The following is a 6,000-nucleotide window of genomic DNA, read 5'->3' on the forward strand; positions in this document are numbered from 1 at the left end:
CAGCATTATGTCATCGTACTTTTTATAAGAAAAAGAACGATTCGATGTACAAGGTATCTCGCATTCATGTAGGGTTCGGAAAGATCCACATCCCAAAAGATGTGGGACAACCTAACCTAATACAAGCATTAGTGGTTAATTTCACGGCTCGAACCCCTGACTTATAGGTCACAAGAAGACAATTTTAACATTAATTTGGGGGGGGAGGGGGGGGGTAGGGAGGGGAGATGTTAAAACTTACATTGTCGATAGAATGCCGCACAGAGAAACTCAAGTTGAGAATTTATATAATAACTTGAAAGAAGTAATTCAAATAAAAAATTATTTACTCTAAAAACAAATAACGATTGAATTTATACTGTGGTTTTAAGAACATGTGATTTTACTTGGCACAAATTAAGAGAAAACGTAAATTGATATTGAAATTAACTAAAAATAAAGCAAATCAAATGAGATGTATAGCTTTGATCCTCGAGCTAGATCGCCTTCGAATCAAACATGTATTTTACTGAAAAGTATGAACAGAATAACAGAGTATTGAGAGCTTAAGAAGATGCTATATTACTTTATGTAACATGAATATGACGATCTTTACAAATGATCAGACCCCCTTTATATAGTAGATGATTTTTACTCTTGGTACAATTCAAAATATAATAAGAAATCCCATTATTGGCTAATTAATCGGCCTCTTCTTGATACGTGCTGGGATTTGCACCGTGATCCTCGCCCGATTGAGGATATTTTGTCTTTTCGTTATTCAACCCAGTAAGCTTCCCTCGATCTTCATCTTATTCGGTCCCGATCTTGGTCGATCTCGTTTTTGGTCGGTCTCGATCTTAATCGGTCTTAGGGTCTCGATCTTAATCGGTCTCAGGGTCTCGAGCTTGACAACCTAACTCTGCACCATAGTTTGATATAAATCGAAGCTGATCCTTGACTTATCTTGCTCCAGCCTCGATCAGTCGCACAAAAAGGGCAAGCCCAATTTTGACCGTATACAAAAATTAAAATATCAAACCTCGATAGAAATTTAAGTAGGAGAAATAATTATGTATTGAGCTTAGGTTGACAAGCAAAATCTAATAAATCTGTTTTTTCTCCTTTTCTTGCCTAATATCATCACCATGCAACTTCTCTGTCAGAAAGTTAAAAAAGAATCTATTCTAAAGAAACTTAATACAGATAAGCTCCCTGTGATAGATTCGGGTAATGGGAAAAACTTAAATTCTGAATTTAATCTAAAAAAGAAGCTTATAAGTATCTTCTTAAGAGCAGTATAAACAAATTGACTGATGAAAAGTCGATGATGACAAATAATATATTAACTTGATTTGGTGATAAGTCTCTACCTTTCTGACATTTTTGGACAGATTTCACTTGATTTTGTTTGCATTGCTTCATATCCATGACACCTTAATTTTCCTTTAGTGTAGGGCATCTCCAACCTTAAGTATAATTTTTATACTAAAATGGTATAAATATCAAAATGGTGAAAATTAACTCCAATGTTATGAAATACATATTTATATGGATGTCCACTAATCAGATATAACTCCCACTACTCTTCTCCATTATGTAGATAACCCCCACTACTTCTTACCATTATGGATGTAACTCCCACACCTCCATGATCTTCCCCCATGTTCTCAATAGTTAATACCATGTTTATGGAGTCCCTTTGTATTACCTATATCATCCTATAAATAGAGGGTTTGGGCATCACATTGTACACACTTGAATATATGGAAGAAATAGATTCTCTCCTCTCTTTCTATCTACATTGTTGTCTATCTTCTTGTTTTATATTATTACAGTTGAGCTAAGTTTCGTAACACGTTATCAGCACGAACGCCTCATTCTTCGTTAGGTTGTGGTAGGTTAGGGACCTAAATAAAAAAAAGTAAAATTTATAATAAGTTAAATTAAAAGTATTATATAATAAAAAATAATAATAAAATATTGATGAATAATAATGATATTGATGAATAGTATTATACCAATTTGATGTAACACTATCCACATATTAAAATGGTGTAAGAAATAGTATTGGGTTGGAGCACAATTATTATACTGAAAAAAATTTGGTGTAATATTTAGTGTAAGGTCGGAGATGATCTAATAGTATGAGTTCTTTTGACAAAAAAAAAATACATAACAATAATTAGTTGCTCTTTTCCAAATGTCTCCACTGGCTCTTCTCTTTGCATGTCTAATCTTTTTGGTTGTAATATTTATATGTACAGATATTAAATTTAGAACTTCAGTTACTAGTATTTGAAGTCGTTATCAGTGGCGGAGGTAGAGTATTGGGACCGAGTTCGGCCGAACCCAGTGACTTTGATTCGAACCCTGTGTTTGTTTTACAAAATACATTAAATATGTATAAATGATTAATTTAGAACCCAGTAACTTTTAACGATTAGAATCCCGAACCCATAAGCTTAAAATCCTGGCTCCGCCACTGGTCGTCATGAAATTCATTATTTATTTAAATGAATTGAAATTAATGGTTGTTTTCTGGAAATTCCTCTGTAATGCAAGTTTTGTTGTATACTTTACAAGATGGACTCCAGTTACTATGTGTTGTTTTTTTTCTCTACTAAGTGTCGTTGCCTATTCAAAAATTTATTTGGTTTTTAGTACCTCCTCAAAGTGATTGTCTGACTGAATCAGAAATTTGGGTGAAAGATGAAATTATATATACATGTAATTTTGTAAAGTGATGCCATTTGTTTCCTGCGATTGCAGAAGCCACAAGGTATGTATATCATGGTGTTATGAGTCTTGGGGACGCTGAGAATATTTGTTAAGTGAATATGTTTGTCACATTGACGTAAATATAATAGTACTCTCTATTGGACCAATAAAAGAGCACGAGGAGAAGATGAGAAGAAGGACAAGCCGACAGAAGAAAGATGAGGAAAAGTATACACCAATAATATGCATCAGCGAGTCTAGACGAGTAGGAAATATGGAAATATGAAGCATACTTCCAACTGTTTATAGTTTATTATTTTATTCGCCCGACGAACAAGTTACTTGAAATGTTTAAAGCTTTGTGAATTATAATTTTATTCATTTCAACCGCTTTTACATTAAATTAATTTCTAGACTGTCAAAATTTAATTAGCACGACTTAAAAATGCGTTTCCTCTAGATAAGATCATTTGGATGGTTTGATACTCAAGCGAATAATTCAACATAATATACATTGTTAACTAGACTTCATGTGAGAATATATGATAAGTACGGCCGAAGTTTGCATTTACACAAATCAAGTAACTTTTGCATTTGTGTGACGATCCGATAGGTTGTTTTGAGTACTAGCATTATTTCTATGTTCTGAGACCTTTCATAGCTTCATTTGATATTATATGACTTGTGTGCATGGTCCGTGTTATTTGTCGGAAAGTTTTTATGTGAAATTTTAAAAAATATATGATTTTTGGCTTTAAAAACAACTAGAGTTGACCACGGTCAACGTTCTTGGTAAACGATCTCGGATCGGTGTTTTGCCGATTCTGGTAGATTTTTATGTTTTTGGACTTGTACGCATGTTTGGTTGGGGTCCGGATGACCCGAGGGCGTGTCGGCTCGTTATGTGAAAAGTTGGAAAATGAGTTTTAACTTTGAAAATCTTGAGTTTTAATGATTAATTCTTGATATTTGTTGTTATTTTGATGATTTGAGCGAGCGAGCGAGTTTTTATGATATTATTACACTTGTATGAATGTTCGGATTAGAGACGAGGGGCTCGGGTGAGTTTCGGATAGATTTCGTACCATTTTCGGCGTTGTAGAGTAAGCTGGTTTTCTGGTGTATCACAGTGTCACGCCCCGACCTCGGGGAGCGCGACCGGCGCTCAACCAAGATAACCTGGTCAAGCAAGCCTGTAAGATACATTCTACCCCAACTCACTCATTAACGAAGGGAAGACATATTTTCATTAATTAGACAATAAGGAGATCATGTATACAATACCAATTCATTGCCATTAGTTACTTCATTTTAAAGTCTCAAAATACACAGTTTTTCTTAGTCTGAAGTGGAACAAGTGATTCAAACACAACATAACTTGTTCGACCTTCCCATCACCAATATACAATCCACATTATGTCTATGGAGCCTCTAATAGATACAAAAGAGTAATGTGATAGTGCTGGCAACAAGGCTCCGGCTATATCTCAAACACAATACACAAGGAACAAAAAAATACATGACTCTGAAATGAAGTGCAGCTCACCAAGTCTGCTGGGAAGAGGGTATACCGCTATCACTGATCAATGCCACATGCTGTGGAACCACCTGCATCCATTAAAGATGCAGCGCCCCCGAAAAAAGGGACGTTAGTACATATGGAATAGTACTAGTATGTATAACTAAACATCCTCTCAATAGAATGAGTAATAATACAAGAAGGGTCAACCATAAAATCAATGGGAGCCTCAACTAATACCAAACCATTAAGTTAAGAACAAGATAAACTTTCAAGTAAATTTTCCATATTTTAGGTTGGAAGATCTTTAGTACCGATATACCACCGTGTTTTTAGCATGTAGTCCAATCCCGGCCCGATCGATTAAGTCGTCTTCTCAGAGACATCCAATCACAACACTACCATATGTGCGGCATGGCGTCTGATCTCAGCCCCATCGACTAAGTCATCTCACCACAATGACGTTTGGGTCGACATCAGATTCCGCTAGCAGTCATATCATCCCAAATAAGGGGAATAATCTCATCACATCAATCTCATCCCAATTAAGAGGAATAATCTCATCACATTAGTACGGGGATTCACCCTTCAATCACTCCTACACCGGCACGTGTAGTTTCGGGTTAGGTTAATTTCAACCTACCCTTCCTCGATGACTAAATGATACTCCCAAAACATTTATTAAATAAATGACTTTCAACTCATTTCATAATCTTTTACACATCTCTTCATTTCATTAGTACAAGTGGCCCCAAATGTAATATTATTTTTGGCGCGTTGGCCTTATTTCATATTTCATTCTCACCTCTTTCACTTTCAAACATCATCATGGATTTTCAACAACAAGACATTTCTATTTAAGACATCAAGTACACCTGTGAGCAAATAAGAGTCTTAAACCCATCGATATTTCTTCCACAATTTAGCACATTAACCTTCATTTGAAACATGACTCGAGGTCATAATATTTTAATACATAACCCATACTTTGAACACATTTTCGAAGGATCACATAACAAGAGAATTCGCAATACATATTGAACATATATTTTCCGGCACAAAGCTCATTCGGAATAGTCAATTTATAATGAACAACTCGGGACTTACAAGAACATCGTAGGATTTAATTCTAAGAGAAAAGCTTAGCCAACATACCTCACTTTGAGCTTTCTTAAATTACTATAATTTTTTAGGAATCTCAGCAACTTCAATCTATTTAGAAACATAACAAAATTGAACCATAATAAAAATATATTCGTGGTTTCAGCTTATTTGAGCATTTTATCAAACACTAGGTGTGCATCTTGATTCCAAGGTTCTACTATGGTGGATTCTTTCATCCCACAACCAAATCTTTACCCATAAAAGTTCAATGACCTTTCCACAACCCTTGATAGTATATGCATACATAAATAACACTCTCACACCTAAAAATCATACTCCCCTTTAACCATCTTTTATCCAAACTCGAAATTGAAGACTAGGGTTAGAATCTTACCTCTTGGGTGAAGATCTTGTGATATTTCCGTGATGGATTTGAAAGTTTAGACAAGATCTTGATGAACAACACACTTGGTCTTCCTCCTCTCTCTCTAGAACACTCTGACTTCTCTCTAAAATGTCAGATTTTTGCCTTCAAAACGAGTCCCAAAAGCTATTTATCAAAATAGGGTCGGGTTATAAAATAAGAGAATGGGCCCTCCGAACTCAGGTCGGTTGCATAATGGACCACAGAAAAGATATGCGGCCCGCAAAATGGACCACACAATTAATGCGCAAAA

This window comes from Nicotiana attenuata, chromosome 2 (assembly GCF_001879085.1).
Source record: "Nicotiana attenuata strain UT chromosome 2, NIATTr2, whole genome shotgun sequence".
NCBI classification, from domain to species: Eukaryota; Viridiplantae; Streptophyta; class Magnoliopsida; order Solanales; family Solanaceae; genus Nicotiana; species Nicotiana attenuata.